The sequence below is a fragment of the Carlito syrichta genome, unplaced genomic scaffold (assembly GCF_000164805.1).
Source record: "Carlito syrichta isolate Samal-C Ts95f unplaced genomic scaffold, Tarsius_syrichta-2.0.1 Scaffold303358, whole genome shotgun sequence".
Classification (NCBI taxonomy): Eukaryota; Metazoa; Chordata; class Mammalia; order Primates; family Tarsiidae; genus Carlito; species Carlito syrichta.
In genome coordinates this window covers 484,164-496,239 of record NW_007247454.1, presented here as the reverse complement: position 1 = coordinate 496,239, position 12,076 = coordinate 484,164, and the positions used below count along the sequence as shown (strand labels likewise).

Below are 12,076 nucleotides of genomic sequence, written 5' to 3'. Positions count from 1 at the left end.
AACTGGGAAGATAGGAAAAATATTTTAACATAAAGCTGACAAAGCATATAATACCAAGAACAAAGCTGGCAGCATTACAGATGATATCTTGAAAGATCAAAATATTGTTTAATTCATTTAGGAAGGTCTATAAAACTGAAAATGTAATTCTACTTTTAATTTTAAATCAACTATTTTTAAGGTAAGTTTGTGGCTTAGAAGAGCGAAGACATTGTTAAAAATTATAAGGCAAAGAAAATGCTGAAAATCTTTAATATAGAAATGAATAATTAGTATTTCCTAACAATTCCATTAAACCAAGAGACTCACATTGGCATATGAAGTTTGCAACACTCATGGAAAATACTAAACATATATTAAGACAAAAATGCCTTGAGTTGGCAAGAGTCTCCATAAATTACTTGAAAAGAGTATTTGAGGAAAATGTTCCCAGTTATACACATTTAGTGTTATACATCAGAACAAAATTCCTAAATAATCAGGAGGTAAATGTCTTTAAATTCATTTTTGGAAACTAGGGACCACAAAAAATATGTACTTGATACAACAGTTCTCTAAATAATCAGAGTAAAATAAAACCCTGAAGTACCTTTACTCAAGTTGAAGTAACAATAATACTATATCATTAACCAATGACTATTTTTTACTTCTTTGCATGACACAGACAACTCAAGGAACTAACTTTTCAGATAAAATGTTTATAGGCATGTTCTAATTTCAGATATCTGTTTAGCTAGTACTTCACTTTAAATTACAACTTTTTTCTTTAAAAACATAAAACAGGAAGGATGTACTCTCTACTCCTAAAAGGTTCAAGAGAACTAAATGCAGAAATCATTACAAAAAAGCTCTTACCCAGTCAGCACTAATGGAGACTGATTTCTTTTTCTCCCTTTCAATCTTTGCCCAATCAATTTGTATTCTTTATTTCTTCTTTCACTCCATTAGGTCAAAGTAGTCAAATATTTGCTACCTAGGCTAAGTCTAAGGATAAGAAAAGGCAAGAGTAGAGATCAGAGGAAACACCATCAACATATATGAAAAACAAAAATTCTGAACATAAAGAGTTTTGCAAATTCTTAACTATTACTGAAATAGTAAAAGGAGCAAAAACCTTCCAGATAGGGCCTGATAAACTGTCACAAAGACTTTGGTATGTAAATGGTTAATAACACAACAAAGCCATTCAACTCTCCACCGGCAACTCCAGAAGAGGTTTTCACTATTTCTTTGTTACATTACTCTAGTTAAGAACCTATTCTAAGGCCAGGTGCAGTGGCTCTCCCTGTAATCCCAGCACTTTGGGAAGCGGAGGCAAGAGGATTGCCTCAGCCCACGGGTTCGAGACCAGTCTGGGCAACTCAGCAGGACCTCGTCTCTACAATAAATCAAAAAATTAGCCGGGTACATGCCTGTAGTTCCAGCTAGTTGGAAGGCTGAGGCTGAAGGATATCGTGAGACCAGCAGATGGAGGTTACAGTGGTTGTGAGTGTGGCACTGCACACCAGCCTGAGTGACAGAGTGAGACTGACTCAAAAACAAACAAAAAAAACCAACCAACCAAAAAAATAAACAAAAAGAACCTATTCTAGCTCATCATTTCTTAAATGATCAAAACTAAACTAGAGACGCTCCTCGTCACCTTTTCTCTATTTCATCTTTCATCCAACCAAAGTGATCTGCCTCTGTCCTTCAGACACAGCTTTGCTCTTTCCTCTTTGACTACACACTCATTTCTCTTTCTAGTCAATATAGGTGCATCATAATTGTCAAAACAATTTAAATGGATGAGGACTTTCATTTAATCTCTATGAATTGCACAGAGTAGCTGAAAGAAGAAAAAATCAACAATCTCATTCACATAAATGAGGTTTGTATTTCACTGTTTCTTAATATTCTTTGAGAACAGAGAACATCCTTCTAATCCTTATACACAGTTGTAATCATAGAATGCAAATATTTATCTTTTTATTTAATAAGCATTTCCCAAATTGCTATAATCTTCATAATTGCACTAAATGACTACATAATACTCCATCAAACAGAAATGTACACTATGACTGGTACTACCCTTTTCCATTCCCACCTAGTACCCAAAGTATGGTAGGTAGCTGCTTTAAAAATATTCATTAAATGAATGTTTACTTTAAAACCTTCCTTAAGCATATTATTCTAAACATAATGTCTCTTTTTCTACAATTCAAAGTCATTTTGCTGGACCTCAATGACTTCAAATACTTTAGTTGTTGACATGGATAAATTAGACGATTTGAGTCTAGTAGCCAGATACCATGACTAGGGCCCTAAGCAAAATTAGAAAGTTATTAAATTTATGAAGTATATTAAAGCAAATATATATTATATATATATTTTAAATTTTAAAGATGTGGGGCACAATTCAGGGTTAGGTATACAAATGTTCATTATGCAGGTACCCTTGTTGATGAAGTATGTCCCCTCTCCCCTGGCAGATTCCCACTACTGCCAATCCCACCTGGCAAATATATTTAATAAATCAACAAATTTAAATAATTATACATTTATAAATCAATGAATGTATTATAAATAGAAATATGAATTTATTAAATACAGTTATAATTTCTTAAATATAGGTATATATTTATTAGAAATAAGCATTTCTAATAAACATTTATTAAGATCTGAAACTATTCTAGGAGCTGGTGACAACAGCGATCAAAGCAGTAGTCTCTGCCTTCAAAGAGCTTTTTGTTTAGTTCCACCTTTCCTCATTTCTTTCTATGCTTTTATTCCACCTCTAGCCGTTAGTTATTCTCCCGCTGACCGTCCAGATTCCATGTGCCTGACTTCACTCCACCCAAAGTTTCCCTATCAGTTTCTCTCCAAAGGCCATGCACAAAGTTACCATGAGGTCACTCTTTCTCACCCTTCTTGAAAACTGGCACTACTTCAGCATCAGCATTCCATGGAGTTTTTTTGTTTGTTTGTTTTTTAAGAGACTGAATCTCCAACTCCTGGGCTCAAGCAATCCTCCCGCTTTGGCCTTCAAAAGTCCTGGGATTACAGGTATAAGCCACACCTGGCCCCCATGGAGATTTTGAAAGGAAGAAAATCTTATCTGTATATAACAGTAGGTGGACATTTTCACAAAGATTTAGCCCATCCAAGACAAACTCAAACTTTTAAGAGTAAGCTTTATAACTGTGTAGGGTAGATTTCTTGAACATAGAGACTTATTTGTCACCCAATCTATTCTGGTACCACTTCCACAAAACTTATCCCTAAGCAAAACCAACAACATAAAATTAAAGTACAAATGTGTAATTTGACAGCTCTTTCAAAAGATTACCAACCCCTGATTTATAAAACATTTAAGACAGGAATAACAGACATTTGGGGGGGGCTCTCATTATTAGTTATAATCCAATTCCTCACTTTATAGCCAACGAAACTGAAGAATGGAAGCTGGACAACTTCAGGCCACCCGCTAGTCAGTGGCACAGCCTGGTGAGAACAGCCCGCCACTCATCATTCATTGCACTAAAGAGTTTGTCTCTAACAAATGGTGTTGAATTAATACTGCTCCAAAGTACATGTAGGATATCTTTCTTTCTTTTTTTTTTTTTTTTTGAGTCGGAGTCTCACTTGGTCGCCCAGACTGGAGTGCAGTGGCCGCTTCCAGTCACTGCAGCCTCGTCTGCTGGGCTCCGGCGACCCTTCTGCCTCAGCCTTACGAGTAGCCAGAATTATAGGCATGCGCTACCATGCCCGGCTAATTTTTTGATTTTATTATAGAGATGAGGTCTCGCCTGCCCAGGCGGGTCTTGAACCCGCGGTCTCAGGCAATCTACTCACCTCAGACTCCCAAAGGCGCGGGATTACAGGCTGAGCCACCGAGCCCAGCTTAGGATATCTTTCAATAAATTATTTTGTGTCACTCGGCATTCATAATTATTATGTGATGAACTCTTAAGAGTTCTGGTAAATTAAGGTTTCACTGTTTAATAAAGAAAATAGCTCACTGAAACAATAAAAATGAAACCCAAACTACTTACACATTACTGAAGTCTCTTTCTCAAAGTGATGTCAGATCTCAATTTGTGAATTCTGCAAGCCTCAGAGTTTGAGAAATACTGTGTGGAAAAAGGTAATATTGGACTTAAATTAATTTCCATCAAAAATTCACCACAATATGCCTGTGGATAAAGTTCTGTTAACAAGGATAATTGTTAAACCAATTGCATTTGTTGTTTTCATATGCTTAAGGGCCAAGAAGCAATTTTCAAACATCAGCTTTTCAATCAGTCAAGGAAAGACACAAACTTAAAACAGCATGTAGCAGGGAGAAAGAGAGAAAGCAAAAGAATAAGTAAAGGCACAAAAGAGGAAATGTATGCAGAGCAAGGCATGTGAGAAAGAAAAACATGCCTGTTTCTGGGGCATTATGTAGTATCTCACTCAGAGAGGAAAAGCACACACATTTGAGACAGTTCAAACAGAGACTAAGTAACCTCCACATACATACTGTGTGTTAGATGTCAATACCTAAAAGCACCTTCCCCTTATCGTAAATTTTAAAGATACTACAGTTGACCCTCTGTACCCACAGGTTCCACATCCGTGGATCCAGCCAACCACTGACTAAAATTATGTTAAAAATAAAAATACCACAATAAAAAATACAAATTAATAAAACAATGCAGGATAGCAACTATTTACATAGCACTTCATTGTTTAGCATTATGCATAAACTAGAGGTGAGGATGCATGCAGGCTCTATGAAATGTGGCTCTGTTTCCCATTAGGGACTTGAGTTTCAATCAGTCCCCTAAAGACACTGAGGGATGATATATTCAACAGAATCGGTCATAATCAAATCTCATCAAGGAACCAAAGACTTCTGATATGATAACAAGCAGGTTGTATTATGGGATTCAACATACAATTATCCTATTTTCTATAAATTAAGTCATTTAGCAAGTTGTAGTTATGAGTCATTTTATTTATTTATTTTATTTATTTTTTTGAGTTGGATTCTCAGTCGGTTGCCCAGACTGGAGTGCGGTGGCCACTCCCAGCCACCGCAACCTCACCTGCTGGGCTACGGCGATCCTTCTGCCTCCTCAGTCTTCCGAGTAGCCGGAATTACAGGTATGTGCTACCATGCCCGGCTGATTTTTTGATTTATTGTAGAGATGAGGTCTCACTGCCCAGGTGGGTCTCGAACCCACAGGCTCAGGCAATCCACTCACCTCAGCCTCCCAAAGGCGCGGGATTACAGGCTGAGCCACCGAGCCCGGCTGTTATGAGTCATTTTAAACACTAGATGGAAAGCTGATGCCACTGACAAAGACTCAGGAGCACAGCCCAACCAACTGCACGGTACCAAGTACCGCAGGCCAGCTTGCAACACTGGACAAGCACACACATCAGGACTTTTAGCAAGAGTCAAATTACTGTGCAGAAATCACAAGCACACCAAAAGGAGGAAACCACAGCTTTAGCCAATGTGAAGCATCTAGTGACGACAGGGACGGGAGCAGTGACAGGCTCAGGCCCAACTGACTCGGAGGGGAAGGTCTGGACATGTGTCCTTGAGAATTAGGGAATGCGGATGGGCATAAATTATTTGAGTCAAGAAAGTGATCAAATGTTTTAGAAAGAAGAGTGAAAGAATAAATGAGAAATAATCTATTTATTAATATAATTATATTACCTTTTAAACGGCTAGACATGGTCAGGATGCATATATATGTCGTTTTTTTTTTTTGAGTTGGAGTCTCACTCTGTCACCCAGACTGGAGTGCAGTCACACACTCACAGCCACCCCAGTGTCAACCTGCTGGGTTCCAGAGATTCTTCCACCTCAGCCTTCCAAAGGAGCCGGAACTACAGGCATGCGCTACCATGCCCAGCTAATTTTTTTATGTATTGTAAAGACTCACCAAGTTGCCTGGGCTGGTCTCAAACCTGCAGGCTCAAGTAATCCACTTGCCTCGGCCTCCCAAAGTGCTGTAATTAAAGGTTGAGCTACTAAGTCCAGCCAGATATATGTTTTTAAAATTAGGACACCACTCCTCCTCAGGCTCACTGAAAATCTTCAGGCAATATATATGGAGTAATATGTATATTTTTCAAATATTTCTCAAATCTTATCACTGACAAGTAGCAAAAAGACAATGCAAATATAGACCCACTAGAACGTTTTTAAAAATTCAACATCAGATTATCTAAAAAATATTCTAGATAAAATATCATATGTGTATAAAAACAGACCAGGCATAGTAGCTGATGGCTGTAATCCCTGCACATTGGAAGGCTGAGGCAGGAGGATCGCCTGAGGCTAGGTCTTCGATGCTACAGTAAGCTATAATCACACACTTGCCCTCCAGCCTGGGTGACATAGCAAGACCCTGTCTCTAAAAATAAACAAGCAAGCAAACAAACTTATACATTTTTTAAAATTGCCATTACTTTACTGGTAAAAAGTCAAACTTGCTTAGATACAATTATAAATTACTAATGTGCTACGACCAATTCCAAATACATTTTCTGCTACATTAAGTGTTCTTAATACAATAAAAACATTGTTGACCATGAATCTATACTCCATTAAACTTAATATTTGTATTAGTATTCAAAAAACAAATAGCATTTTCTTCAATGTTGCATTTTTTAGATTAACTTACAGTACGAGTCACAATAATGTCTTTCTGCCATGTGAGGACACAACAGGTCAGCAATCTGCCACCCAAAAGTGGGCCTCTCACCAGAACCTAACCATGCTGGTATCCTGATCTCGGACCTCCAGATATCAAGATTTTAAAATAAAAATCACTTTCAGGGCAGTGACATATAGCACCCAGGGGCAATATTCTAGCAATGGTATCCAGTGGCATTGATGGTGTCTTATAAGAAAAGGATATGGCATAACTTTGGCTGTGGTCCAGCCCTGGCTTGTTTCCTGTTTGTTCTCTGAGTCTGGTTTTCCAGTCTTCCAGTCATTTCTGTAAGCTAAGTAAAATCCGTCTAATATATTTCTTTTATTTTGCTTCAGCTAACCAGAGGTGAACCAAGACTCCTCAAATGGTACCCTTCACATGCTAGGCTCTGTAGCAGACACTAGAAGCACAAAGACAAATGAGATGTGACCTTGCTCACAGGAGTTCAACAGAGAAGGCAGGTGAGTAAACAAGCAGCACAGTTAGTGCAAAGCCAAAGACAAGAGTCATCATGGGAAGTGCAAGCCACAGAGCTCAGGCTCAAGGTTTCAGGAAGGAGAGACATCGCCGAAATCCTGACAGGTGTGCGGGTGATCCTGGTGATGACAGCAGGCCGCACAGGGAAGCAGTGCCCAGTCCAGCACCTTCTCTCTGCTCATGCCCTCCTTCCTACACAGCAGCCTACGTATGTCTGAACAGAATGCCAGAAAGCTGGGAGAAGTACACGTGAGGATAGATCGATAAGGGCAGGCTGGTGGGTTTGTGAACAGGCAGAAACACCCACAATTGGTGACCTGGTAACAATGGTGGGGATTATTTTTTGGTTTTTATTTTTGTTTTTAGAGACAAAAATAGAGACATGGTTGCCCAGGCTAGAGAGCAGTGGTACAGTCATAGCCCACTGTAGTCTTAAATTCCTGGGCTCAAGGGATCCTCCTGCCTTGGCCTCTTAAGCAGCTGGAATAACAAGCATGAACCACCACGCCCGGCCAATGGTGGTATTTTTGAGCCCACTATATGAAAACTTCATGCCACAAACACCGCCAGCACAAAGTTTACCAAACGACCTCCCTTTTCTCCTTGTCACTCAGCCTGGGCTTTCTGGGGGTTTGTCTGGTTGGCTCACTATGTGTAATGGGTGGAGTAGGAATCATGAGTGAGTGGATGAAGGAAATGAGAGAAGTAGAGGTGGTCAGCAGCCTCTGTGCAGTGAGCACCAAGCATCTGCCAACTGTCTAGGCTGCTTTTGCTTAATGGTAGGTACAAGTTTACAGAGGAAGAAACCTACATAAACTAGTATTTTATAAAATAACATATACTTGCCCATTTCTCTAAAATTATAAAACTTCAGTATCACTATCAATCATTTTAGAAATATTTTTTATAACTACATTAGGCTTATACTAAGGATCATTTTTACTGTTTATTTTTTAAATTTTTATGGACACATAATAGTTACACCTACACTTTTTAAAAACGATGTTTTGCATAAGCTTTATAAACTCTACCATTTCAGACATCCCTATATAGAGGTCTCTGCTTGAACAGAAGAGTTGCCATAAACAAACTATTAGAAAAATGTGATAAAGGAATTTGAAAGCAAATGACCAATGACATCTCAGTCTCAAAAGCCACATCAAAGCTATAGAACAGAATTATCCACGTGTTCTAAAATTTACAACTGTCCTTTGAAAAAGGCAGTGAGATCAGGCTCAGTGGCTCAGTCTATAATCCTAACACTGTGGGAGGCCGAGGCAAGTGGATTGCCTGAGCCCGCAGGTTCGAGGCCAGCCTAGACAACTTGGCGAGACCTCGTCTCTACAATAAATAAAAAATAGCCAGGTATGGTGGCACACACCTGTAGTTCTGGCTACTTGGAAGGCTGAGGCGGAAGGATTGCCAGAGCCCAGCAGTTGACACTGGAGTGGCTGTGAGTGTGCCACTGCACTCAGCCTGGGCGATGGAGTGAGATTCCAACTCAAAAAGAAAAGAAAAGAAAAGAAAAAGGCAGTGATTACTACCATGTGAAAGACGGGCATGAAAAAAGTTACTTCAAGTTTCATTAAGTTAAACAATGAAAATTTACTCAGCCCTGTGTAATCACGTCTCCCTTTACAGGACTCCATGCCACCTTGCACATCATTTCCTCCCTGACTCCAATGGCCAACTTCTGCATCATATTGGAGACCTGCTCTTCGAAGCCTTCCCTACCTCCCCTGAGACAGGGTTATTATCTTCTCTCTCTCTTTTTTTTTTTTTTTTTTTTGAGTTGGAGTCTCATGCTGTTGCCCAGGCTGGAGTGCAGAGGCATGCTCATGGCTACCACAGCCTTAACCTGCTGGGCTCAAGTGATCCTTCTGCCTCAGTTCTCCAAGTAGCTGGGACTACAGGTGCACGCCACCATACCCAGCTAACTTTTTGATTTATTGTAGAGACAAGTTCTCACTATGTTGCCCAGGCTGGTCTCAAACCCCTGGACCCAGGCAATCCTCTCACCTCCACTTCTCAAACTGCTAGGATTATGGGCATGAGTCCTTGCATCTGGCCTCTTTTCATATGTTTCAAGAGCATCCAGCCTGGGCACAGTGATTTGTGCCGATAATCCCAGCACTATGGGGAGGTCAACATGGGAGGATCACTTGACCCCAGGGGTTTGAGATCAGCTTGGGCAACATAGTGAGACCTAGTCACTACAACAAATTGAAAAATTAGCCAGGAATGATGGCATATGCCTATAATCCTAGCTATTAAGGAGGCTGAGGTGGGAGGATTGCTTGAGGCCAGGAGTTCAAGGCTATAGTGATATACTTGTGCCACTGCACTCCAGCCTGGGCAACTCAGCAAGACTCCAATTCTTAGGAAAAAATATTATTCACATACCTCTATTATGATTATCACGTATTAATGTGATAATATTATAATTATTTCTTTGAAAATCTCTTCTCAACTGGATTATAAATTATTTGAGTAGGCTATATTCACCTCTGTAAATATCTGTTTTAGCACTGTTCCTGGCAAAGAGTAAATGTTTGTTAAATAAAGAATGATATGGCTGGGCACGGTTGCTCATGCCTATAATCCCAGCACTTTGGGAGGTGGAGGTGAGAGGATTGCCTGAGCCCAGGGGTTCGAGACTAGCTGGGCAACTTGGTGAGACCTTGTCTCTACAATAAATAAAAAATAGCCAGGTATGGTGGCACACACCTATAGTTCCGGCTGCTTGGAAGGCTGAGACGGAAGGCTCGCCAGAGCCCAGCAGGTCGACACTGGAGTGGCTGTGAGTGTGCCACTGCACTCAGCCTGGGCGACAGAGTGAGACTCCAACTCAAAAGAAAAGAAAAGAAAAAGGCAGTGATTACTACCATGTGAAGGACGGGCATGGTGGCGCATGCCTGTGGTTCCAGCTACTTGGAAGGCTGAGGCAGAAGGATCACCTGAGCCCAACAGTTCAAGGCTGTGGTGGCCATTAGCAAGCCACTGCACTCCAGCCTGGGTGACAGAGTGAGACTCCTACTCAAAAAAAAAGAATGATATGATGTATTAATGCTATTAATATAAGACTAAAGAAGGTACATATCAACAAACGTGTTCATAAAAGAACATGACTCAAATTTCAAATTCCGTATGCAGAGCTAAAAGGTAATCTCCATTCATCTTGAGGAGATACTTTTAACAGCTTTCACAATAATCACCTAAGGATTAGGGAGTTCCTTACTAATATATAAAGCCACAGAGAGGTATCTTTCCTATTTCATAAAAATCTTATGATTTTATGAAATCATAAGATTTCATCACTTCTCATCACTTACATTCCTTTGCAGTCACTACCTTCTATGTCTGCTCTCCTGCACACCTGTCCTCCAAGAGCTGAACTCCCTGCATCCACTCTCCTCCACAAAAGATGGGCATGAAAGGCTACATGAAACCTTGACTTCACAGGCCATGACTGATGGACCAGACAAAGATACTTGCCCCCAGCTGAATTTCCTCCCAGGGGTTTAGAATGGAGTCACAGAACCATGAGCAAATATATAAACCTAAGAGTTAGAGACACGTCCAGCCATGCACAGGGGAGAGAGACAACATGTAGAGGGAGGAACGAAGCAGGAAACTCAGAGAAGTCAGGCTACCCAGGAGGTAAAAACAGGTTTCTGGGCGACTGGTGAGTCTCCAGCTCCTGACCCCCTCACAGGGCCTGGCTCTGCTTCTAGCAACAGGTGCTATGACATCCCCCAGGGTCCTTGCCATTCATGGCCTTTTTGGAGTGTGTTAATTCAGATTTGATTTCTATTACTTAAAAACAAAAGAATTTGGTTAAACCTCAAAAAAGGTCAAGTAGCAATATCTAAATAAATCTGTTAATCACACTAGGAAAAATATCTTCTTTTAAAAAAAATGACTGTTAAGCTGGTTATCTTCAGATATTCCTCAGCTCAAGAAAATAAAAAATATTCACCAACCACAGCAGATTCAAACAACATCCTATATGAGGGAAGGACCCCCAAAAACCCAGAATTATCTTTTGGAGGGCAGACCCCTTGTATTACACTCAGAACTGGTTCCTCTGGATCAAATGCTCAACCAAAGTTTTTATCTGGAAGTTCTGAGAAGGTTGTGTCACAATCAGCCTTCGGAAGAAACTTCCCGCATTGCAGCAAACAGGTGACTGGTTCTTCCACCATGACAACACACCTGCCCACACACAATGTTTGACCAAAAATGACATGACCCCCGTACTCCACCCTCTCTATTCATCTGGTCTCACCCCAAGTGATTTTATTTTGTTTTCCCAGAAGAAAAAAGTTCTCAAAGCCAGGCTCAGTGGCTCAGCCTGTAATCCCAGCACTTTGGGAGGCCAAGGTGAGTGGATTGCCTGAGCCCGTGAATTCAAGATCAGCCTGGAAAACCTGGCAAGACCTCGTCTCTACAACAAACCAAAAATTAGCCAGGCATGGTAGTGCACGCCTATAGTTCCGGCTACCTGGAAGGCTGAGGTGAAAGGATCGCCGGAGCCCAGCAGGTCAACACTGGGGTGGCCATGAGTGTGCCACTGCATTCCAGCCTGGGTGGCAGAGTGAGACGCCAACTCAAAAGAAAAAAAAAAAGCCCTCAAAAGGAAATGTTTTGCTGATGAGGAAGAGATGAAACCAAAAAAAACAGCAGAAGCACTAAAAGGCATCAAAATTGACAAGTTCAAAAGCAGTTTTGAGCAGTACAAAAGTTTCCAATAGGTCTAGTGCATTAAATAGAGAGTACTTTGAAGGTAACCAAAGTTTAAATATGTAAAAACAAATATACAAGCCGGGTTCGGTGGTTCAGCTTGTAATCCCGCGCCTTTGGGAGGCTAAGGTGAGTGGATTGCCTGAGCCTGCGGG

The 12,076-nt window shown here is 40.5% G+C and overlaps 1 protein-coding gene across 1 annotated transcript in view; it reads right to left on the bottom strand.

Moving 5' to 3' along the window:
• LOC103260831 (C-myc promoter-binding protein) overlaps positions 1-12,076 on the bottom strand; it is an 80,922-nt gene that overhangs the window by 56,688 nt on the left and 12,158 nt on the right. The window contains exons 2-3 of the mRNA XM_021712558.1: positions 4,035-4,112; positions 856-984 (exon numbers count right to left, since the gene is read on the bottom strand). The gene's annotated coding sequence lies outside the window, so the exon portion shown is untranslated. The remainder of the gene's footprint in view (positions 1-855; positions 985-4,034; positions 4,113-12,076) is intronic.